Source organism: Alligator sinensis, unplaced genomic scaffold (genome assembly GCF_000455745.1).
Source record: "Alligator sinensis unplaced genomic scaffold, ASM45574v1 scaffold200_1, whole genome shotgun sequence".
Classification (NCBI taxonomy): domain Eukaryota; kingdom Metazoa; phylum Chordata; order Crocodylia; family Alligatoridae; genus Alligator; species Alligator sinensis.
This window is the reverse complement of record NW_005842453.1, coordinates 395,705-422,318: the sequence shown is the minus strand read 5'-3', so window position 1 is coordinate 422,318 and position 26,614 is coordinate 395,705.

The following is a 26,614-nucleotide window of genomic DNA, read 5'->3' as shown; positions in this document are numbered from 1 at the left end:
TTGCACTTGCATTGTCCTACCCGGTAGAATGGAATTAGACATATGTATTTGTGAAAGGCAGTCATCACTTTTCTGTGCCTTATTTTAATACAGATATTTCTCAGTGAATAAATGACACAATGTATGTCAGGAAGAGCACACACCAACTGCTGCAGCTTCCTTAGCCTGACGAAGGGTTTTTGAACCCGAAAGCTTGCTTAATAACTATTCTCCAACCATTTGGGTTGGTCTAATAAAAGATATCAAATTCACCCAAGGAACCTAGTCTACGTACAGTGTATGTGTCATTTATGTGACTAGCCATGTCATACTAGTCTCATTGGAAGACACCCTTTGTTCTCAGATGTACAACCTAGCTGTCCCCAAATGCTGCAGTATTTAGAGTATTTTTTTTGCAATCTGATTTTTTGGCTACAGTAAGTCTTCAGTTATACAGAGGACCCAGCACTAGAATTATTTGGACCCATTTAAGTAACATGGGTTACTTGTTATGCTATATGTGGTTTGGGATGGGGTATAAGCAAGAGTATCAGTTAGAAGCCTGTGCTCAACCTTTCTGCTGAAATGCTCTAAATAGTATTACCTAGGAAGGAGACTGGAGTCTAACCCGAGAAGTAAGAATTGGGTCTTTTGATTTGCTTAAATAGAAAAGGCTGGTACATTACACAGGAAATAAAAATGAATCTGGCTGAGATTTCAGATTGGTGTGACCTCTGCGTTTCAGACCCAGTTGCAAATTTCCCCGGAACAGCAGAAGGCTTTGGATGTAGATTTTTGGTTTTGCTCATTTCAGAGAGAGAAGCCAGCCATGTGGTTCCAGACTTCCCAAAGACCTTTGTTTTGGACTCACTTGATGATCGGAAAAGAAAGATGAGGAGGCAGGCAGCCGGTAGTATTTCAAAACCTTGTAGGTGAACACATGCAGAACCATACAGCAAAGAAGCCCTTCCCAGTTACACCAGAAACAATAGAAAAACACAAAAAAATCCCAATTTAGAGGATATCTTTGCTGTTCTAATGAAGTACAGGGAAGAAAAGAAAGCGTAAAGTTCAGGATCAGGCCTGAACATTCAAACTATTCCTGCAAAGCTCGTTTCATCCTTACAATTTCAAGCTTATCTATAGTTACCATATAATATGTGACAGGCAAGGATTTTTGTGGGAGATATATTTTATTGGACTGACTGCATGGCTGGGATAGACTTAGACAAGTTTTGAATGCAATGCATTCTTCTTCAGGTGACCTGGTCTATCTCAACCATGCTGTTGGTTCAATAAAAGATATCACCCATAAAAATTCTTCTCTCTTGCATATTTACTGAACAACTACAATATCACTCCAGTAACATTGTATAATACATTATTTTTGTCTATTTGAAGGAGTCAGTAGTTTTAATGGTACATCTTGTGTTCTGTTAAGAAATCATTAAAAATGTTAAAGCTCTTCTTTCAGTATTTTTCTTGTTCCCTCTCTGTAAATAAGAGGTAAAGACACAAACAGAGTTTGAAGAAAACTATTTCAGTAGTTCTTAAGTTATAGCTACAGGATATTTGATTGAAACTAAAGAAAACATTTCTGCTAGAGGACATTTATTTGAGCTTCCTAGGCTAAGACCAACCATGGAAAATTACAGGCCCAAAGCAGTTTGTTCCAGAAAATTATGAGTTGTAACGAATGTTGTCATTTAACCTTAATTACAGTGCTTGTGATGTTCCTGATTGTACTGGCTGTCCGTATGTGTCACTATATAGCTTGCAGAAAACATTCGAGCAATACCACATAGTTAAGCCAAATCTTCTGGAAATATAATTCTTAGTATTCAGGTTCTATACACACAGTTTACAATATGTACTATATTTAACAAATGGTGAGTTGAGCAAGAGTTTGTAGTATATTCATGTTGTTTCACGCTCTCTTTCCTTTTGCCTTAAGCTAGCTCATTCCACATGGAGAGACTGCCATTTCATTATAGAAGTGTTGTTTAGGATGGTGTATATGTCTTTTTTATCTTTTCCCCATTTTGACTGGCAAACTAGATCCCTGAAGTACATTTGCTACTCTGGCAATGACTAAGGGTGATATCTTGGTCCAACTGAAGTCAATGGCAAAGATCCCATTGACTTAATGGAGATAGGATTTCACCCTATTTTGTGTTGCCTTGTCTAATAAAAGGAAAATATATTTCATCTAAGGCCTATTGTAGTCAACAGAGAGACTTCCTGTCATTACAATAGATTTTGGATCAGTCCCAGCATGAGACCATTCAGTCCATTCCAGAGTTTACAGGGATATAGCATTCATACTTCTCCTTCTCTGAGGAATAAGCCTGCTCTGAGTTAGCAAAGTTTCTGTACACTTCTTCTCATGAAGTATTTGGATGTGCTGGCAACCTCTCTTATTCATGTTCCTATTCTTATACTGTTTTGCATTGTGGTAATTCTGAATCATTACATGAACAAATCCATACTGGACAATAATCTAGAAATGTAAATTCTGGTTTATATATTCCAGTCCTATGGACTTTGATATTAATAAACGTAACTTTCTTCTTTGCAACAGCAAAGGACAACACAAGGACGGGTGGGTTATCTGAAACCTGGTTCTTATTCTGGCCTATTTTTTTAAAGAAAAGCTGAGCTTGATTCTGATTAAAGTTTTAAAAACACAAGTAATGTAGAAAAGATGCTCAGATGTTCCCTTTGAATTTTTAACCTTCTTCCCTCCCTCCTTCGAGTTGTTAACAGTTTTAAATCACGGCACTGAAACATACTGAGTTACATTCTGCTCCCAGTTACATCGGTGTAAATCCAGAGTAACTTCTCTGAGGTCAGCAGAGCTCCTCTGAATTTGTGCCAGTGCCCGTAGTGATAGAAGAATTTGTCACATTATGGTATTTTACTGTCTTTTTTTCTCTCCTCATTAGCGTTCTCTACTTAAAAGCAAAATATGCGATTACTCGATCTGGACAGGGGATAACAATTCTGTTTCATGACAAAATTTGAAGTATCAGAATTTGTTTCCATTCTGTGTTGGAACAAAACAAAACCTTTCAAACACTTTTGCCAAAGGGAATTGTGTTAAACACCCTTATAATTTGCTCCTTTGAAATGTTCTGACTACCTCCACTAATTAGCTGAGGGCTGCGGTTATTGAATTTCACATCTCACTGATGCAATGGATAAAAATCAAGGAAATATCCAGTTAATCCAGTCTTTGTTTACCTGCCTTAACACCCAAAAATACCCTGCCAAGCATGCTAAGGCTCCGTCTCCACAAAGACCCTTGCATTTTCCAGTATGTAACCCACCACAAAGTTATTTTCATACTGCCGAGCACAACCTTAGCTCTGACCAGAGCTGTATTAAAATGCATTTTCAGTAGACAGATGTACTTTGGGAAAGTGCGTAATGTGTGTGATTTATACTTGGAAAAAATGTTGAGGTCACAGTGTGTCCTCAATATTTCAATGTGCTTCAGAAAAAGGCTTAGTTGGGCAGATCTGGGCACAGCTGAGATCTCTGCGCTGAGAAATAGGCCCCTTTCAGCCTGGCCATAACACTGGAGCACTAGGAAGCCAGGGCAGCAGTCCCAGGAAAGCCCTGTAAGCACTGATACTACAGAGCAGTGAGGACACTAGCCTTTACCCCATCCCAAGCCTCTTCTTCCCCAGTCTCTCCTCACCAAAGTCCTTTCTTCCCCATCGTGCTAACCTTAGTGCAAAATGGACCCAGTGACCTAGGTATTTTCTTCCACTCCTGTGCAATGCTCTGCACAGCTGAATCATTCCACTCATTCCCTGTCTGGGGTTCAGATCTATCTATTCCTAGTTTTAGATGTTATTCCATTTGCTTGGCTGCCTGTTGAGGCAAATGTGAGAGCGTATGGGACACGCAGCATGGTTACTGTATTGTAAAGCAGGGTATCTCAACCAGGGAGCCCCTGCAGCCTGGGGTGCCTTGAAATCCTTTCAGGGGCGTTGCAGGATGCCACACAACATTAGTCCAAACATTTACAAGATAAACCCTGTGCTCTTACGAAAGAATACATGGCGTGACAAATATTCTGACCTGCTGTAGTTTTTCTGAGTTCTTTGCAATAGAAACATTGTTGTACTGTTTTTCCATGGTCAAAACATGAGTAAGAAACTAAGAGCTGACATTTTCTGGGGGGTGCCTGGAGAATAACAAGGGGTACCTTGAGTCTAAAAAAGGTTGAGAACCACTGCCATAGAGGAAGCTATTCCTCCGTATGACTACGGGCCAATCTACACATGATACGTTACTGTGCATTAGTCTAGTTTCTGCGCAGTACAGGCACATGGCTACATGTGCACGCACATACTGTGCAGTAAAAATGGCTAATCACACCTAAATGTGATACCTGCAAATACAGGTATTAAATTTAGGTGCAGTTAGTTAATGTGCAGTAAAGCACATGTAGACATGACCTGGCATTAAGTTTAATGCTGGGTCTGCCCTGTCACTAGCGGGCTGGCCTGAGCCCAGGCCCAGGGCTCCTGGCTTGGAGTCTCTCCTGCGCCAGGGCTGGGCTGCCTCTGTGGTAGCCCCTAGCTGTAGCCTATAAAACCCTGTAGCCATTTTGTGCCCTGGGGCACACACATTAGGAGCCTGAAGGAGCCTGTACACTCCCAGGGAGCACTGCAGGCCCCATGTGCCCACCCGGGACATGACACAGGCTGCCTCTGCCTGCCTTGTCTGGGAGCCAGAGCTATTGCTCAGCCACTGCAGGGCTGCACAGCTGCCAGGGCACTCCCGTTGGGCTAGCGGGGTGCTGAAAAGGACTGTAGCCTTCTGCACCCCAATGGCCAGCCTTGATAGCTCCCCAGGGCTGCTGGCTGGCCACCTGTGGCCACAGGGCCAGCACCAGCTCTCTGCTGCCCAACCCCAGCAGCCTGCCTTGCATCTGCGGGTGCTGTGGGGCATAGCTTTTGCTGCATCCCTTGCCATGTCCCTGCACTCGGCATTGCTGGCAGCTGTCCAGGACTGGCAACACAGGGATAGCTGAGCGGGGGCCCAGAGAGTGGCTTGGGATGCATGATGTCATCTGCATCCTCCCAGTCGAGGCCTGACCCTGACCCGTTTGGGGCCCCAGCTGGAGCCAGGAGGAAACTGGGGACCTTGTGGCACTCTGGAGTGATGCAGAGCCCCAGAGGCAGTTTGAGCAGGGCAAGCACTCCAATGCCCACATTTATGAGGCCCTGTTGGGCAGCATATGGTAGTGAGGGCACTCCTGGTTGGTGCAGCAGTGCCACTTAAAGGTCAAGGCTTTGAGGGCACAGGTGACCACAATCACTGGTCCCCACCCCTGCCCCCGGCTCCTGCCCCCCTTCTTCACCCAGCCCGCCCACACTCCCATGGCCCCAGGTTCCCCCCCACAGCACACAGACAGGCAGGACACTGTTCAAAACTTCACTGAGCAGCCCGTGTCTCTGAAGCTGGGTGGGTATGGGTCTCTCACACCCCAAGGAAGGTGTGAATGCCAGCTGTGATGTCCTCCTCCATAGCGAGGAGTAGGGATGTGTAGCACTGTGACAGATAGCCCTCCAGGCAGTGGCGGAGGTTGCAGGGCAGCCTAGGCTTGGCCCCTGCACCATTGTAGCTCAGGGTCCAAAACCAGAAGCACAGGTATGCCCGGGGCACCAGGAGGATCAGCAGCAGCAGGGCATTGTGGCTCAGGCACCCTTCAGCCTGCACAAACAGCTCATTGTGCACTGTCCAGGGCACAAGCAGCAGGGGCATGCTTGGGGAACAGTGGCAGCATGGCGAGGGACTGGCCCTGGGGCACCTCCCTGGAGTGGCCCCCACTGGGGAGGGCAAGGGTGCAGCCAGCCCCTCGCCCCAGTTGTCTGGGAGCCCTGCGCGGCTCAAGCCTGGGTGCCATGGGCTGGGTGGTGGCATAGAGGAGCATGTGGCCTGCAGGAGGAGATGGGGGGAGTGGGGTCTGGAGCCACAACAGCAGATGCTGCCAGCAGCCTGGCCTGCCCACCCTCCCTGCTCCAGCGGCTGGTGGAGGTGGCAGAGGAGTGGGAGGTGCAGGCTTAGGGATATCACCTTAGAGACTGCCTGGGTGGATGCGTGGGACCAGGCAGAGAGGGAGTTCCAAGCTGAGCTCCTGGCTGTGGAGTGGGAGCACCTCCAGATGCTCAGGAAGCAAATTGCATCCAGGCCCAGACAGTGGAGGCCACAGACAATGACTGCTGGACCCTGGACACCCTCCTGGGCCTGGGGGGTCATGTGCATGCTCCCTGCCGCCTGGTCCCCATCCATACCCCCGCAGGGCCCCTGGTACCCTTCCGCTGCCCCACAGCAGGCCCCCACCTGGGACTAGGAGGTCCTCAAACACCTCCCACTTGCAGGAGCCCCTGGCTTGGCCCCTGACCTGGGTCCCCTGACACCCGCCTGGGCCCAGGCCTGTCTCTAGCCTCTCCATGGCCATGGAGCTGGAGGTGCCAGGCACCACAGCCCTGCTGGCCCTGGACTTGGGCAGCCGGAGGGGAAGCCACCTGCCCTGGAAGAGTCCTGGCTCAGAGGAGCCCTGCCCGCCGCAGTTGTTGCAGCCCCAAGCCCATGGGGGAATGGCAAGAGGCCAGGGTGTTGGGTGCCTGCCCCTGAGCTCTGCCCCTTAGGTACCCCCACTCCACAGCCCCCTCTCCAGGGCTCACAGAGACTGAGACTGTTGTACGTAGTTTTAACAATCGGAAGTGGGTTTTTTATTGTTGGTGGGTGGGAGGGTGGTGGAGAGGCTTTGCTGGTTGAGGAGGGAGGAGAAGGAGGCTCTGTGTGTTGGGGATGTAGGGGCATGGGGGCTCTGTGTGTTGAGGGGATAGTGGGGAGGGATGGGGGTAGGTGTTGCGAGGGGAATAAAGCTTTTTTGTCGCAACATGTGCCTGGCCTGAGAATGGTGCTGGGGATGGGCAGGGGGTAGGGAGTGTGTGGGTGGCAGGGCAGGTGGGCTAGAAGGGGGAGTAGTTTATGAGGTGGTCTGCCAGAGCCTCCTGCATGTGGTGCCCTGGGCCCCATTGGCAGGTGCACACCTCACCTGGGACCTGGCTACAGGGGGACTCACCACTGCTGCTGATGCTGCAGGTTGTGCTCTTGCTGCCAGGCCACCTCCACCCAGCGCACCTCCTCTGCCCAGGTCTCCTGGAACAACTCTCTCCGGGCCTTGCAAATATTGTGCATCACACAAGCTGCTATGATGACCCAGGGGAAGTTGTTCTCGGCCACTTCTGTGCAGGCAGTGAGGGATTACCAGTGGTCTTTGAGATGGCCAAAGGTGTGCTTGATGAAGGCATGGGTCCATTCAAGGCACCAATTAAAGTGGGCCTGGTGGGGGTCCAGGTGCCCAGTGTAGGGCCTCATCAGCTGCAGGAGGAGAGGGTATGCTGGGTCCCCAATGAACAGGGATGGGATGATGACAGTGCCCAACTGCAGGTCCTCCACTTCCAATGTGAAGCATCTGCTCTCCACCAGCATGCTCTGTCTAGAGTTCCTGAAGATGTATGCATCATGCACACTGCCTGTCCAGCCAGCGCTGACATGGGTGAAGGTCCCCTGGTGATTGACGACCACCTTCAGGACCATTGGGTGGAACCCCTGCAGTTATAGTAGGACTGGTTTTTATGGGATGGGTAGGTCACTGGGATGTGTGTTCCATCCAGGGCCCTGATGCATTGGGGGAAACCCAGTGCACAGAGCCTTGCCACCACTGCCTGGGGGTCACAGATGTGGAGGATGGTGTCCACCAGCATCCCCTGGAGGGTGTCACACACCTCCAGGACAGCCTCCCCAGTGGTGGCCTTGCCTGCCCCGAACAAGTGCCCCACATAGCGTGGGCTGTCAGGAGTGGCCAATCTGAGCAGTGCCAGAGCCAGGCAGGTGTTGGTGGGGAGGGCTGGGCACATGCCAGTTTCCTGGCACTCCAGGTGGGGCCAGTGCTGGCAGAGTCAGTGAAGGTGGCCCAGGTCATCCTAAAGGTGCTGACCCACTGTTTGTCATGCCATTTGTGTTGCACCAGGCACTACCACCAGTTCTAGCTGGTGCGATGGGCCCAGAGGCAGTGAGGCTGGAGGGCCAGGAGGGTGACAGCTGCCCTGGTGGTGGCCTCCTGGAGACCCTTGTCATCATGGCTGGTGGCAGCAGCTGTGCGGGGGCAAGCGGCGGCGGTGGGGGAAAAAGCCATAAAAAATGATAGGTCTCCCCTACGTAATGCTAGCTGCCATCTTGGATGGACTATCATGTCCCATTTTAACAAGGATGTAGAGCAGGGGTGTCCAACTTTTTTGAACGTGGGGCTGGATCATGAACTTTTTATCACCCAGTGGGCCAGCGAGCCATATTCAAAGACCTCACAGGAAGCGGTATCACATCACCCCCCCAAAACGAAAGTACAATGTTTACTTTCATTTCCTGTCGGAGCACCTCAGGCCTCAGAACATGGCTTGGAGGGCCACATGGTGGCCCATGGGCTGTATGTTGGACAAGCCTTATGTAGAGAGTTTGAAGAGTGTTGAGGCAAGAGTTTGGAGCACAAGCTTAGGAGGAAACGGTGAAGAATCTTGGTATGTTTGGCTTGGAGAAAAGGAGATAAAGGCAAGACATAATAGCAGTTTGAAAGGCTTCTATGAAGAAGATGGAGACACATCCCTTGCCACGGAGATCAGGACATGTGGCAATGGGAGGCAGAGCAGATTTAGATGAAATCACAGGAAAAACGCCCTAGCTTTAAGAGTAGGACAACATAACAGTCTGGGGAAGCTGTGGAATCATCTTTGTTGAAGGTTTTTAAATAGTGGAGAGGCATCTATCTGGGATAGTCCAGGCACAGCAGATCCTGGACATGGGCAGGAGGTTAGACTAGATGACCCTTGAGAACTCTTCCAGAGCTCAGGTCCTGATTCTTTAATTGCAGCATCTTCTACACCTTTTTCCTTATGAAGCCATGTTGTTAAAGCTTCCTTCAGTTTGCTATGAAGAGGGGTTGTGAGTGTGTCATTAGTAATCAAGGTTCCTAAACCCGTCAGTGGTGTAAGTAGTGGGGAGGTGATAGGGGCAACTGCTGGTGGGGTAAGGCAAAAAGTGGCTGCTGCTGTCAGCCGTGTGTTCACTTTTGCAATCACAGTGGCAACTGAAAGTTGCTGCTCCCTCTTTGCCTATGCTGCCGAAGCTTCCCTTTTGCATAGTAAACTCTTCATTGGTTGGTTGCTATGATTCCACTTCACAAATTACTGTATTTTGGGGCCTGTTGTATAGAAGATGCCTACAAAGTGCTCTGGAACTGACAGTGGTGGAGAATGGCATTTTTACATCATGCTGAATATTCGCTTGAATAGCTGGATTATGAAGTGGGACCTTCCTGGAAAGTCAATGATCTTTCAGTTTAAAAAAAATCTCGCGATTGCCCTATGAATTTATTAAAGGACCTGATTCAATTTCCACTGAAGTTACCAAGAATCCTCCAGATAATTTCCACGGGCACTAGATCAGGCTCAGAATATTTTGGCCATTTTTGATGTAGCTTCCTTTATACAAATACTTCTATTCTTTTGAAGATGTTAGCTGTCATCAAATGTTGCACGCATGGTGATTCTTAGATGAAAAATGGTGCAATTAATTATATTGAGAGAGTTTATTTTTCCCTCCAAAACCTTGTCTAACTGGAATAGGCAACAGTTGTTCCTCAGAAATTCACATCTGCAGGCACTGGGATTACATCAGAAATGAAAGCATTTTTTTCTTCACAGATTAGATCCTGGTTAGAAACCAATAAACAGAAAACAAATCCAGTCAGTTATTATATTCATTACTTGTTTTCATGATCTGGTTTTAATAATGCATGCACAAAAAGCTGACAAGTTGTTTTCTGTAACCAAAAAAACACGGTTTTGTTCTTTTTCAAGCTTTTTAAAGCAAAAGTTCCAAAGACATAGCCTCTTATTTACATATTTTAGCAGCTTTATGCATTTAATTTCTGTCATGTTATCAGCACGACCTTCTGTAGTTAATTTGGCTTGTAGAAAGCAGTGATTAATGGGGCTTTGCTATAGCATTAATTTTCAGCCACAACCCGTGCTTGCCCTTGGTATTATATTAATTACTGGAAAAGAACCATGAAATCGCATGTAACATAGTGCTATGGTGTGGCGAAGAATAACAATCAGAACATAGTTCTGAGCTGTATCCAAACAGAACAATGAGAAAACATCTGACCTGGCAAATATAATCAAAAAAAGTTACGGGTTCGTTACGGATTAGATACCACTGGCTTGTTGCGGGTGAGTGCTCCATCCCACCACTCCCCACTCGCACTGCTAGCTTTCTGAAGGAGGCAGAGGAAGCTGCTAGGCAGTGTCCTTGTCTGCGGTAGAGGAGGAGGGAGCCTTGCAGTGCATCTGTCTTGTGTCACTGGGCTCTGCGCATTGTCTCGTGCTGCAGCAGGATCTCTTGGCCTTGCTCCAAAGCTCATTGAAGTGTTTCCATTGTGTTAAGCTTTGGATCAGGCCTCCAGGACGCAGGGACTAGCTCTGACATGGTGATGCTAGCCTTCCTGCTCGTGCACTTCTGTAAAGCTTCTGAGACTGAAAAGAGATAAGAACTTAGTAAGTCACAGAAGAAAGAGAGAAAGAAAGTTGTTTTTCTTGTGGGAAAGCAGTGTTATATTTGTGTTACTTTTTTTTTTATCATGGGGCTATCCCTGTTTTGCTTTGAATTTCCCTTTTTTTTTTTTTTTAGCACCAATGACTTATGTTAGCTACAAGCAGAGAGGTACTCAAACCAGGACAACAAACTCTGTCCTCTCTGTGACAGGACCCCCAAACACGGGTGCCAATCATCAGCTGGTATGGATCAGCGTAGCCCCCTTGACTTCAGTGGAGCTAAATTGTCTACATTAGCTGAAGGTCTGGCCCATTTGGTCGGATGAAGGGGAGAACTTGTGCAGTGGAGTTTACTTTTTATCTAAGAATAATGGTTTGACTGAAAAATTTTAGTATGGACTTTGTCACTTCAGTATTAGTTAAATAAGTCTGAAGCATTGCCTTTCTCATGCACATTTGACCAGAACCACAAACAGACATAAGGTGAGACCTAGAATGGCATAAGAATTTGGGCCAAGTCCAAAGCAGCAATCCAGGACATGCTGGCTTAGCATCTACCTTTTCTAAAGGCATCTTAAATTCCCTTCTTCCATACCCCATCCCGGAGCTGGGCCACTGTGCAGAAAGAAATGCAAAAACCAGTGGAGAGAGACCTGGCAAGAGGGAGCCTGGTTCTGTAACCGAGGGCACTTTTACACATGCTCCGGGGGAGCGAAGAAGGGAGGGGCAGCGCTTCAATTAGAGTGGCTCCGAGAGCCACTGTAATTCAAGCGCCACAGCATCTCACGCATCAGCATCCCTGTGCTTCAAAATGGCAGTGGGGGCACTTAAACTAAAGTTCATTCAACAAACTTTAGTTCAAGAACCCCTGCCGTCATTTTGAAGTGGGGGGACGCTGATGCAGGAGGCGCGGGAGGCTGCTGGAGCACGGTAATTACCACGCATTACATCAGAACAGCCTCTGTGCTCATGTACGGGCACCTCTAGTGATCAGGGCACTCAGCTGGGAAGGGAAAGCTCTGGATTTTTTGTCCCAGCTCCCAGGACTAATTCTAGTATTTTATCCATTTAAGACACATGATAATGTATACAACCACTAGGTTCTCTTTTGCTTGTTCTCTCTCTGGCTCTCTGAATCTTTTCCATCTTCAACAGAGGGGTGGCAGGTGCTCTACAGTGAGCAAGATGAGAGACATTGATTTCAGTCTCCTCAGGGTGAGAAGGGCCTGTACTGAGGTTCCCACTGGGCTGTTTGCAAAAGCAAAGCACCATCCATTGTGTTGTTTCATGGGAGAGACTGGCAATCGTGCTTTGCATTTAGCTCAGTGCTGTTGCAGATAGGCGGGCAGTAGGGCTGTGTGAAGCAGCACTGTTCTGCTTCGACGTCTGTTTCGACTTTTTGACGAAACAGTGTCCCGTTTTGAGTTTAGTTTCTTTTCGAAAGAAGCACTGTTCCATTTTGTTTCGTTGAAACAGTTTCGCTGTTTCATTGCTGTTCCAATGTTTTGCCCACAGGCTATAATGGGGAAGCACAAAACTGGAGGAGCAGCAGCCTCCTGTGATCACAGGCAGATCAGGGGTTGAACCCCTGAAGGAGTCCAGCAGAGCCCTGCAGTCCTCCTGGGGGCGTGGGCAGGAGGCTGCTGCTGCCGCCTGGGACCGGCACTGGGAGCTGAGCCTGGTGGAGGGAGGTGGAGTGCAGCCCCGGTGCTGTGCTCCGCTTCCCCACACTGGGCTCAGTTCCATGGGGCTGGGAGCCACTGGGCACTGAGCCTGGTGGCGGGAGGCGCAGCACAGCACTAGCTCTGCTCACCTCCCACCACTGCACTGAGCCACGTGGGGCTGCGGAGCCACTTGGAGTGCAGCCCTGGCTCTCCCCTGCCTCCCACCACCCGGCTGCTGCTTCGAAACTCAAAACATTTAGAAACTTTTGAAATATTTTGACTGGCCTCATTTCGTGTTGAGACTGTTTTGAAGCCCTTCATTTCATTTTGATGTTGCTGTTTTGAGCTCGAAACGAGTTGAAGCAGTGTCAAAACAAAACAGCCAGTGAAGCTTTGCACAGCCCTAGTAGGCAGGCTCCAAGCAGGTTGCCCTGGGGTCTGAGGGGAAGTTTAGGTATTGCCCCAATTATATTTTGGAGCACAAGGAAGCTTAAGCAGGAGTGAGGTGCCTGGCTGCTAAGATTGCCCTGGAGTCTCCAGGAATTAGATCTAAATCTCCAGGAGACCGCTGAGAGTCATCTGGGAGATAAATGATAGGGCGTTCATTAGAATACATACTAAATGTTATGCCTGTAGAAGGGTGATTGTGCCCAAAAGCTTGCTATGAACTTTTTTCCAGCTACTCAGTTGGTCTAATAAAAGATACCACATCTACTCAAAGAACCTTGCTGGCCTATGTCCTTAGACCAAAAACGGAGCAAATGTTGAATCTGATTTATACAATAGTCCAGTGGGTTTTTAAACTGTAATAGCAATGTGCATTTGGCTTTCTGATGTAAAGCTTACACACCATAATCTGTAACGGATATACACAAGCACGCGGGCACATTCATGTTGTGTGTCGCTGGTACGTTGGTGTTCTGGAAATCTCTTGCAATAGATTCAAACAGAACTGGCAGCCCTACTAGCTGCTCAGGCTCAGGCACCTCTGTACACATATGGGAATCTGAACTGAGGTTTTCAGGGAATTCTTCAGTCCAAACTAGAGATGCTAAATGAATGCAGATACCTCCAGAGTTAAGCATTGTTGAGCAGGGGTTTCCTGTACAGTTTTTTTGGATTTAGGTGCCTCGAATCTAACAAAGCACTATTTTAGGTGCCTAAAATTCCTTTATAGATCTCACCCAAATTAGGTGGAATTTAGGCAATGAACTCCAAAAGTGTGATCCTCAAAATACATTGTGTTTTCACTCATGGAAAGATTTCAAGTGACTTCATATATGTTGGATCACACTCCAGGAGCATTGGAGGAGTAACTAGGAAGTTTTCCATCCTGGGTAGAAGTAGTGGCTGGGTCAGTGGCAGCAGCCAGGTTGATGGTGGCTGCCATTCTTGGTCCACTCTAAGTCAGAGCTCAGGACTGGTGCCCTGCTCCCCCACTCCTAACTGGTGCCCTGTTCACTGATGAGCATAAGGAGTTAACAATGTGTGGAAGAGCCCGTACAGCTCTATACACAGCTTGAAAAGATTCACTGATCCTGAATGGCCAAACTGGAAGCTATTGATTTAGCACAATGATCCTAGCAAATGGTACACACTGATAAGAAACGGGTTGCTTTTACTGGTACTTGGAGCATATGTGCAGCCATTCTGGTAGCAGCATACTTTCCAGGCCAAATCTAAGGAAACAGAATAGTCCAAATCCTGTCCTCAGATGTTTGTGTATGTTCCTTGCCAAGCCCTCTGATTCTGTAGCAGAACGTACTCAGGCAGGGCTGATATTTGGTGCAGTAGAGGACAGTGGTACATACATAGCCTAAGTCAGTGGTTGGCAACCTTTTTAGGCTGTAGTGACCGAGTGTTGGTCAAAGGTGGGTGTAAAGGTGGGCACTAGGACCCAGCCACCACTGCTGCGTTTCCCTGCAAAAACGCTGGGGGAGCATCTGCAGCTGGTACTTTGCTTTGGCAGCTGGGAAAGTGGACAGCTGCTGAAGACCCTGTCTGCAGAACAGATCCTGTCTGTTGACCCGAGGCTGGTTCAAATGGCTCCACAAACTGGATCTGGCTTGTGGGCTGTAGATTGCTGGTGCCTTGTCTAAGAAGACAAGAAGTGCTATGCTGGGTCAGTCCAGTGGTCCATCTAGTCCCATAGCCTGTCTCCAACAGTGGCAGAAGTAGATGCTATAAAGCAGGGGTGGGCAATGATTTGGGCCTAGGGGCCACATAGGGAGGTTTGATGCATTGTTGTGTCCTGGGTCAGCACTCTGCTCCCCCCGCCCCCCCCATCACAACAACTCACCAAAACTCCCTGTGTGGGATAAGGCCACGGGCAAGCAGGAAGCGGTGTTCAGGATTAAGATGTAAGAGTGAAGCCGGGATAATGGGGCAAGGTCACAGGGTGGCCCCTGTCCCATGGGAGGTGCGGAGGAGATGTGAGGGGACATGTGTGCATGTTTTTGTGTGTGTGCGTGTGGTGGGGAGGATTTCTGGGCACTGGGTCCTGAGAGCAGGACAAGGATGAGGGGGAAGGGAGCATATGCAGCAGAGCTCACCTGGGCAGTGTGGTCCACAGTTGTCCCCACGGCACTCTGTATGGGGCCAAGCCCCACCTGGGGCAGCTTGCACCATACTCCAGCCTATGCCTGCTGGCCCAGCCCTGGCCAGCATGCACAGTTTACTGGTGGTGGGGCGGCTCCTGCTGTGGCTGCTGCTCGGCTCCACTCGCCTCCAGTGGTGGCTCCTTCTCCCACTCCTGCTGCACTGCTCTGGGCTAGGAGAAAGCTTCATCCTGGCAGCTCCTGCCCCAGTGTACAGGGTTTCAGCTCCTGGCTGCCTTCCATCCACTTGGCTTCCTGTGCCAGGTGGGCAGAGTAGAGCTGGAGCTGGAGCCCCACACAGCAGGTAAGCTGTGCACATGGGCTGGGGCAGAGCCAGCAGGTGCAGGCTGGAGTGGTGCATGGGATGCCCTGGGCAGGACTTGACCCGATACAGAGCACCATGGACTGGATCCAGTCAACTGGTGGGCAACTCCCCATTGCCTATCCAATCACTTGGCAGGCCGGTTCTGGCCCACAGGCCATATTTTGCCCACCCTTGCTATAGAGGGAGAACACTGAACTGGATATATAGAGAGTGTTCTAGCCCCAATTCAATATCCTCCCTGGGCCTAGGCTCTCGGGACAATACTCTCAGGGGAACTTCCACTGCATTCAAAAGGAATTTTGTTTAAAAAATGAAGATATGCCCTGAAGAGTGCTATTTGTGGTTAAGTGGCAGCCATTCCTATATTGTTTGAATGCTGGGTCCTGCAATAATAGAACTCATTGCTTCATGCCTATTCACTTAAAAAAAATCTAGCATAGAAATGCAAGCTGGTAGCCTAAAGGCCTCTCCTAAAAGACTGGGGAGCTCATTATGGACAGCGTAGAGGGCCATAACTGCCAATAAACTCTAGACAGATGTCCTTGAAAGAAAGGAGCCTTCAGGTGGCATCTCTGGAAGAGTGAGGAAAGCTGACATTTATATTTCTTATATGTACATATCTATTATGTGGCCGTTTGGGCCCATTTTTGGTAAAATACTGTCACGTTTTCCTATTGGGGGTAGATAAAATGCTCTGAGTTATATTTGATAACATACGGACAAATGAGCGATGTCAGATACACCTAGGACAAGGGTTGCTGTTGCTGCTGTTTGCTGTGGTGGAATGAAGGGGGCCCTGGATGAGGTTGGCTTGGACGAGGAAAAAGAAGAGAAAGTTTGTGTCATGGAAGTGTTTGCAAGAATGAAGCAAGAGAGAGAAGGACTCTTACTCAGTAATCTTTCATTATTGCAGTGAGGACCTTTTTGGGGGTCTGAGTGCTAATGATTTCCTTCTAAAGACTGGTAATGGACAGAGTCTGCTTTGAGGTGGCCTGAAAATCCCAAGTGCCTGGGAGGAAGTGATGAAAGCTGAAAAGCAGCCATGACAAGGCCTGGGAATGGCAGTGCAGTGAAAACGACAGTGCGAGTTAGTGATTGAGCTGAAGCCACCCAAGGCAGAGCAACAGCATGAATGAAGGGTTCTTGTGAAGACCTCACAACCAAGAACAGCGGTTGCTTCAGCTGGGATAGGCAGCGGCCCCTGGGAATCTGTGTGTGCCAAGGGGCGAGAGGTTGACTTAACCAGAAGTTGGATTTCTCTGAGTTTCGACGACAAACTGTGTGTGGGGTTTAATGAAGTGAGGAGGGTAGTGGCTACTACCTCATCACATAGGGATTCTGGTTTTCTCTGTTTAAAAATCGCAAATTCTCAGATAAACCCCCCCCCCAAATCCATGATTAAAATGAAACACCACTATATATATAGGTATCAGTTGAACACACTGTTTTATTGATACATTTATAATTTTAAAGCAATTTGGAAGCCTACCAGTGCCTCCATCACTATAGCAAAATAAATTCTAAATACCTACACATTTTGGCATTTGATTTTGGGATTTTTATCATGGAAGATCAAAACTCCCCTGACCTCTTTGCTCACCAGGATGCGGGTCCAGCTGCAGCTCTCCCCCCCACTGCTTTATGGTGCTGAGCAGCCCATATATGCTGGTGCCCTGCCCATGCCATTTCCCCTCACTCCCCACCCACAACCCCTGGCCCTCCTGGCATCCTTGACTCCCCACCCACAGCCCCCTCATCCCCTAGCCCTGTGGAAGGGGTTCCCAGGGGCCCAGGTCCACAGCCTCCTGCCCCCCATGCAGTGCCCAAACCCCAGCTGCCACCTGTGGGAGATGGTGGCTGCTGCAGCAGAGTGGAGCTTGGAGCCTGGCTTAACCACCCCCATGGGCGGCATTGCTGGAACAGAGCCTGTGGCAAGGGCTGGTTGTGGGTTCCCCATCCTGATGGTCTCCCTCGAGGCCTCTTCAGCCCAGCAGGTGAGACCTGGCGCAGCAGGGCAGATCGGGGTGAAGCGGGGAGGCTCATGCCACCACTGGGAGCACCATGCTGCCATAATAAGGCTCCCCCTGCTTGCCCTGCAGCAGCAGAGGGCAGAACTCTGCGCTGCTGCCCCTGCTGCTGCTGGGTGGGCAGGGGGCATCTCACCATGGTGGCATGGGGCTCGCAGCAGCGGCACTAAATTTCCCTGCCCCACTCTGCCCTGCTGCACCAGGTCCTGCCTGCTGAGGCCCCAAGGGAAGGCAGCAGGGTGGGAAGCCCTGAGCCTGCAGTGGCCAGCCTGCATCTACCCCTGCTCTGTGCATAAATCTGGGAGGCACGTGTAGCAGGCTCACCTTTCAGGGCTTGGGTTGAGTCCCAGGCTTGAGATCCTGCTGTTTTGATTGGTGGAGCCCATCCACCAATCAGGAGGCAGCAGGAGAAATAAAGTCACGCCCCTTTCCTGAGGGGAGGGGGAGAAGAGCTCTCCCGGACCTGATTGAAGACTGTAAACTGTCAGGTCTGGAGGACTTCAGGGGTGGAGCCCTGGAGCATATAAAAGGAGCCGTGTGGCCAGCACGAGGACAGATGTGGCGAGGGACTCGAGAAGAGCGGAGCCAAGAAAAGCAGGGGAGCTCTCCCCCAGCGGGCAATAGGCCCAAGGCGTCTGAAGTTGCCACTGGAGGAGCAGCCTTGGGAGCGGTGTGAGACCACTCAGGCTGTTGACGGTGCACAGGGACAGTGAGTGGAGACTTGGCCCTGGGAGTGGTGTGAGACTTTTCGGGCCCATTGTGGTGGGTGGTTTAGTGCACGGAGCCCAGGCTTTGGGAGCTGCAAGTGGTGGCTTGATCCTGCAACCCTGGAGGGATAGGAGGTCACATGGTGTGCAGGGCAGTGCATGGGCCTGAGCCTTGGAGGCCGTAGTAGGGCAGCTCAGGCATCATTGTGAGTAAACCCAGCAGGCGGCCGGGCAGGGAGGTGCGCAAACAGTGCACGAGGGAGCGGAGCCAGGGAGCAGCGGCGGCTACTTGGGTTAACCACCCGGCATAAGGACAGACGGCTAGAGGCTGACCTGTGCTAAAAAAGCCCTCAGTGCTGCGCCAGGGCATGGGGCGTGAGGCCCAGCACCCAGGAGCTAGCAGCAGTGGTGCAGCAGCTGAGAGGAGCTGAGTCCTTGGTGCCCAGAGTGGGGCACAGGGTGGGGAGAAGCCCAGCAGCGTGGGAGAGGCCTGGAGAGGTGCTCCAGGAGAGGAGAACCCATTGAGCTGTGCCCTGACCACTGCCACCTGTGGAAGCGTGAGTCATTGGGTCCTTGGGTCCCACAGGGGAGAGACATTTGGGGTGGGCAAACCCAGAGAAGGGGCTGGGTGAGCAGACCCCTGCCTAGTCAAGGCCCTTTGGGGGGGGTGCTGGTGCTTCTTGGACACCCCCAAGGGATCTCATTGGAAGGAGGACTGTCTCTTGCCATGGGTCAGGGACCATATTAAGGAACAGGTGTTATTAAGATTGTTCCTGTTTGCACCTTATATTTTGTAATTGAAATGTTGTATTGTGTTGATGCTGCTGAAATTGTTTTATTGTGGTGGATAAATAGTGTTATTTAGGGTTTGACCTTGGTTACTGGTTAATGTTCACTGTGTAAATATGTGTATATGATATTTAGTTTTATGATTATGTATATTATAACTCAATAAATTATATCTAGTTAAGAACTTTGGGTTTGGGCTAACTCTATAGAGGAAAGAGGGATCTGCTCGAAATTCTGACATTCCTTTCACAGCACCCCCTCCTGCCCACCTGTCCCATCTGATTGAGAATAGGGCACATGCTTGGGTGTACCTGGGTTACACACGTGTCCCCCATACCCCCTGCGCCCCAGGAGTGCATGCATTGGTGGGGAGCCAGCCCCCCCCACCCCCCGGATGAGCTGCCCATGGCCTCATCCCACTCCCCACCTGGGCCCTGTGGCTGCACATGACCCCAGCCCCAAGCTCCATGCACTGCCTGGGCTGGGCAGCAGCCCAAGCCCCAGCCCCAGCCCTGCTCAACTTCCTCCCTCCCGCACTATGGGGGCCTCAATTCCCTCCCCACCCCCCACACATCTACCTGCAGGAGCTGCTCTCCAGGCTGCCTGGTGGCCATGTGCATTTGTGTGCTCGCATGCACACAGCGCCCCATGCCTGACTGCCCTCCTCCCACTCCCCCCAGCCCCTTGTGAGCTGGAACTCTGCTAGCCTGCAAGAGGAAACCCACTGTTTCCTGTGTTTTTCTCCTTAAAATGAGAAAATATGCATTTTTCTCCTTAAAATGAGAAAATCTGGGTTTTACCACATTTTCCCATTGCAAACAGAAAACTTGGATCCCTGCTTATCAGCCACTCACAGCTGTGGGAGGAGGATGGGACACTGGACTAATGCCATGGGATCCTGGAGGGGGAGCTTACTTGCATTACTGTTAATTTATTATTTAGGTTTCACTGAATTTCATCGTGCTTCCCTTTCCCCTTTAATAGAGTCCTGTTTGGTTAACCTCTGCAGCTCAGTTTTTTTAAGTAGGGAACTGCTGCTCCCTGGGAGCACCTGAATGCTGATACATGAACTTCCTTAGATTTTTAGGTGATTTTAGGTGAATCATTTTTTTGAGCTGGTATTACTTGAATTTGTTAGTAGGAATCACTTGAAGGTGATTCTGGCCCTTTTTAATGCTTAACTACGCCTGGCAGAAGGGTATAAAAAGGAATGAATTGTTTTTGGAAAAACCCAGTAATTCAGGAGCTATAATCCAATTCACTTTTAACAAAAAAATGTAAAGGTTGGAAGATCTGGAAGAAACTTTGACTTAGTATGTGGCATTAGTGTATTAAGAGGCTGGATTTGTAAAGCAAAACATACTACATCAGCGGGACTGCTGGAGAATAAGACTGTAATAGAAAATGGATATATAAAAATCTACGTGGTAAATATATGAGAGCTGGGTGGAAAATGTTGGAGTTCTGATATTTTTAACAATTATTTCATATTAAAATGTTGCTAATGTGTATATTAACATACTTAAAAGTATTATTAAAATAAACTCTGCACTATGGGCTTGATTGTACATGCATTGTTTCACACCAGTTTTTAATGGAGCTACACTAGCAAAAAGCTAGTGTAGTGCAGAATCAAGCCGTGAAAATGATACAGGACTGTTCTTAGGCTAGGTCTCACAGTCTAATTATGAATTCTCTTATGGTAAAATTCACTGTATTTCAGAGGGCTAGCATCACAAAACCTTTCTCCATGGGGGTGAACTTATTACCCTTGGAGTGATTTTGATCATGATTAAAATCTGTTTCAACATAGCACAACCAGTGTATAATACATTATTATATTCAAGTCCCTTACAAACTAGATAGCACAGCCAGTGTATAAAACATTATTATATTCAAGTCCTTTACAAACTAGATAGAGAAGACCCTTTGGGTAAATCTGACAGCTTTTATTAGACCAACTCAAATAGTTGGAAAAATTATTTGCAAGCTTTCAGGTATAAATATCCTTCGTCACAAACTAGATGGCTTTTATATGGTGACATGACAAGTTAAGCTTTTGAGAAGGTCAATAAATAGCAATAGATGTACTAGTGTGCTGATTAGGTTGTGATAATAAATACCTCAGCTTTCTTTTTATGACTATTGTGCTGTATAAATTGGGCATTGTACCACAGTGCCCTGTTATGGGATATGATATGGCCCTATCATTGTGATTAAATCCTCTCTACAACCATTAAGCACATGGCAGCTCTGTTGGATACTACTGATCTTTCTTTTAGTTCACTGGTGGAGTAAATGACAATGACAGATCACTAGTAATTGTGTTTCTGGGTCCTGATTTCATATTTATACAAAAAGCCTTTCTATCCTTTTTTTCTCCTTGCAGAAAGAACCATCGTATATGACATGATAGAGGCCAGTCAGTAGGGCTGATGATTTCTCTAAACAGTGGTTTGTCTGAAACACCTTTGGTAACCTGCACCTATCTGCCCATATCCATATGGTATGGTTATATCCATATCCACCTATCTGCCTATATCTACAGACGTTATCCATGGATGAGTACCAGTCTAGGTACCAGACCAATTTCTATTTGACACATCATATGTTCTTTTTCTTCTTTATCCAACTTGAACTTCCTACTTGCTTATCAGAAGGAGAAAGTGGCATCCTTTTGAAGCTTCACTCTGGCTTCATTTTTTTCCTGGCAATAGCAGAGCCCTTTTCTCCTCTACAAAAATGGTGTATCCTTCATATAAATTAGCAAACTCAAGGTAAAACCCTAGCAAAGGCACTTACAGTTAGTTAACTAGAGTTGAAAACACACCTTTTTCATAATACAAAGATCTCAGTTTCCTGAGCAACACAGGGTCATGGAAGCTTAAGTCACCCTTCTACTTCAGCCATACAATGCTGATAATTCAAAACTGCTTTCTGCCACAGATCCAAATAAAAACTAACTTTTAACCACTTCCATATTATATGAGCTCCATGCAGTTTAATGTTTAGACTGAGAGTATTTGCAAATAAATCAATACAACATTAGGGTTTTTCCTTTAATAGATTTAAGCTGCAGTTGGGTGGAAAAGAAAAATGTGCAAAGCCGCAAGCTGATTCAAAGGCTGGTCAGCATCATTGTTGAACATTTTATTGCAGCACAGATCTTTTTACACAAGAAAGGAAAGCCCATTCAGACTGCTGTAGAGTATAATCGTACATGACAGTCCATGTTAGCTTTCAGTAGTATAATGGAAAAAAATAACTGGACCCAAACAGCTGCCCAAAGTGTAATAGGCTCTTGTTTTAGTTTTTTGTTTTTGTTTTGGCCTGACCATTTCATATTGACTTAGGTCAGTACGAATGGCAATATACTTACTGCAATAGAGACTAACTCAACTGAAAAATCAGATTTTAAAATAACTGTGCCCAAATACTAGCTTTGTGAAATGTGCCACTTGTGGTAGAAGTATGCATTTCCTTTAAGTCATCTGCTTGGATACTGAACATTGCAGGCAGGTTTTAACAAAATAGAGCTTGCTGCCATCTGAGATTTCACCTGCTAACCAAAGCAAACCTTTTGCTGTACTTTTGTAGGGGTTATGAAGAAAATGATTATGCATTAATTACATAAACATGTTATTTATACATCCAAGATGTATTCAAAACACTCTAGTTACAGATACCCTTTAGCGCTCTTAAACATCATTGCTAGCAATTTGCTCACAAATATTTAATTCTGCAGCCAGTCCATAATGGGCAGGGAAAATAATTTATTCTTCAGTGGGAGACTTTGACTAACAAAGGAAAGTATTTACTCCATAGAAAAAAATCAGTAATAATGCAAAGCACTTTTTACTTTAAAACATGATCTCATTAAACAGTCAGTTAATGCTTACTTCTCAGAGTATTCTATTTATTAAAGTCTTCTTCATACACAATATTGTAGATTTGGAATGGAGAGGAAATAAAGTAAATTCCCTGATATGCTGAATTATGTAACTTGTTAAATGTACAGTTAGTGAGACATCAAATTATACTTCTGCCTTCTAGCTACCCAGAGGCATTGGTTCCATGGCATTTTTTATAAATCCTTACCCAAATCAAATTCAGTTAATTACTTTCTCATTGTCTGCATTCCCACTGCAGTTTTAGATGGATATTTAATTCTTCATAATGTTATCATGACTAATGACCATTGAACAGTATAGTTACAATTTTGTACTTTTTTTGCCAGTATTGAGGGTGGGAGAAATGTCAGGACAATTTTCCAAATATTCATAAAAAGCTGAATACAGTTATGAGTATAAAGAAGAGGACAAGAATTCTTTAGCTAATATCTAGGAAGTATTTGAAATGGTTCAATATATCTAATTTATACCTCAAGCAAGAAACTAGAAACTTGAGTTTTCAAATACATGCAGGACACCCTATAGTGCGTTCACTATATAAATCATTAGTCAGAATAACTAATGTGTTTGCATGTATGTGATACAGGGATGGACATTAAGGGCATTTTTACACGTGTTGCTGATGCAGCGCTGGGTACTTTTAATTAGCAAGCCGTGCTAATTAAAAGCCCCTGCATGACACATGTATCAGCAGCACAGCACATCTCTGCGCTGAGAAAATGGCGGTGGTGCTCTTTGAACTAAAGCACACTGAACATGTTTTAGTTCAAAACGTGCTGCTGCCATTTTCTCAGCGCAGAGGTGCACTGCACTGCTGATACAGGTGGCACGTGACGCTGCCAGAGCGCATCAGTTTACATGCTGCAACAGACTACATTAATCGAGTCTGCTCTGATGCACTGGATTTCCAGTGTGTCGGATCAGGCTCCCTGCATGCATGTAAGTGCCCTAAGTGTATTAGTGCATTCATTATACATCGAGAGAGAACAGAAAGAAATACAATACATCAAGAGAAACAACGTAACTCCATGGGAGAAAATATCCTAAGGCCAGGTACAGACATTATATTTTTCCTGGGATAAGCGATCAGAAATTGGTCTCTACCCATAACAAAACAGAAGTTTGGCACACAAAACTGGTCCAGACCTATATCAGAACAGAAGTTCAGCACACACAGACTAGTTTTAAAATGTTGGAACCCAGTCTAAGATTTGCTCACCACCACCAAAGGGTGAAGGTTTGTTCTGTTCGCTACTGATATAATCTATGCCGCTTACAAAAAAACGCGTAACTGAGATCGATTCTGCCTCAGCCTGTTTGAATGTCTGTACTTGGCAGTAGTCTCACCATAAATACAACAAATACATTGTTTATTAAAACTGACATATAAAAATACTTGTTTTTGGTCCATTCTTGGTTGAATCACCTTTTTGTATCATATTAAAAGACCAATTGAAAACAGTGATCTCCATCTAGCCCTTAACATTTTGTACTTTGCCACTATTCTTTCTAGAAGAGAAGAATCATACTATTAGTCTGAAAACAAGTAATGTGTCTACTAATGTGGCATATAATGTTTAGAGACAGTCTTTGCAATACTTAATGCCAGGGCAAGCATATGACCCATTTGCCCAATATATAAAGTACAACAACACCATTATGAAGTGATGATATGTTTACATACCCTTTGTAACAGGATTAAAGTTTTCTTAATTGTCCCCTGCTTGAACCTAATGTAATGTTTTTGGTGTGTCCTATAGAATAATATTGAAAGAATGAACAAATCAGTGGCGGAACCTTCTGAGATTTGCCTAATTACAACTCAAATTGTTCCCATATTGGAAATTACATGCATATAATGCCTTTTGGGGCACAGAATAGAAGAAGCATATGAAGGTCAGCCAACAGTGCATTGCAGTGAGTGCTGTCTCCATGAACTTTTTAAAAGTCATTTTCATGCAATGAGACATACATTAATTTACTAGAAACAGATTTTAGAATTGCTTTATCCAATTTTGGAGGGCTTAATTCTGCAATCCACATAAACCTGCTGTAATAAATATAAATTGTGATTGCACTGAATCCATTTAGATTTTCACAAGCAGAAACCACTCCGCAAGGTCAAGCATGGAATTAGGATGATCCTGTTACAGCATAGGGATCAAGTTCTGCTTGTCCCGAAAGCTCCCAAACACCTTCACAGAATTTAGGTCGGGTCATCCCTCACAGCATCCAAAAAATCCCCAGTAGGAAACTTTATTGGCCAAGGAATATCAGATGGCACCACATGTATATCTCCAAGAAGCTGTCCATTTGTTATCTGTGACGTGCAAATATGTTATCACCTTATTGTATCCCGACACAAATCCGAAAATCTTGTCTTTATGTGCGTATGCACTTCAAGAGCAGCTGATGGCCAAAAGGTAGTAAATTCAGCAGAATGGAACTTGAATCCAGTAAGACGCATGCATGGATTATCCCTGTGTAAACAGCCGAGGCCTGTTAAAGATTAGTTAGATCATACCGAAGCTTTACCTAAGGGCTGATGTTTTAAAAGATGAAAATGAACCTCTTCTCTATTGCCTTTGCTAAAGTTAAAGCTAGTATTTTGGCCTTACACACACACACACACACACACACACACACACACACACAGAGTGCTTCAAAATCATTAAAAAACTCAAAACCCAAAACGAGCTCCCTCCCCCCCCCACCAAAAAAAAGTCCAACCCCAAACACCCGTGGTCAAAAACTGGGGGCACACACAAAAGGCAGTTTCTACATACCTTACATTATTAATATTGTTTAATAAGACTCTAAAAACCCATTACTTTCTACCTTTCACCTTGCAGTTTACACTGTCAATTGTATTTTAAAATCGAATGACCTTTCACACTTGCCTATTGCAGAATATTTCATAGAATCAGCCCCATCCCCAAACTGGGAACTGGCTGTAGGATCTTGTGCCGAAGGGCTCCCTCAGAGTAGCTGCTCACTTCAAAAGCAAAAGTTTCTGAAGGAAGGAAGTCGATTTGGTGCCCAGTGATTCTAGGTCAAAGGAACACCTAGCAAACACAAATTTATATAACAGAAATAAGCACTATGGGATTTGCTTGATGGCAGTTCAGTGAAGTTCATATAGTACGTCTTGGGAGCGTTTACCACTGGTCTATTCTACAAGTGGCCATTGCCCCTCAGAGTACGCCAGTGCTAGCATTACTGCCAGCACCATTTTCACAGGTAAAAGGAAAATGTGACGATCCAGCAGCTTTATGCTTTAATTTGCTCTTTTTTTTGGAGAGAGTTCATCAAGTGAAATTTTTTGTCCTGGCTGTCCCTCCATTTTGAAAAGCTTCATTCATCCTTCATCAGAGCAGTCCAAAAGTTAGCTACTGAAAAAAAACTGGAAAACTCCTCACCATGGTGAGAAAGGGAATGAAAGCGGTGCTTTCAGGCTGTGTGAGAAGATCTGACCTATCACGATGCACACGTTTTTATCAATAATTATGTCTAATAGTTATGAATACTGCACCTTTGTTTGACAGATCCGCTGTGGCTGATTTCAGAGGTTTATGCAGCTAAACCAAATGTTGTCGTGGCTAAAGGTTTCTACCCTACTGGCAATTCAGTTCAAATAGTTAATAGAGAAAGGCCAAAACACTGGAATCACATTTGAATGGCATCAAAATTCCAGGCAGCTAAGGTCTGGGGACTGTTTCATCCAGTATGGAGCTGAAAAATGGCCATGCAAAGGAACACCTACCTAGCAGGCTTCTTCCCATTCAGAAACAAGGCATGGGTGCATCTCTAATCATTAAAAACTGTGACCAGATTCCCTGTGGTGATACAGATATTTTGTGTGGCACCACCAGTGCAAGCTGGCTCTCAGGCAAGCATAACTGGAGTAGCCTCCTCAGGAAGACGTACAGAGCTGGCTTCCACATCACTTCACTCCTATGCTAGACAAAAAGTACGGCA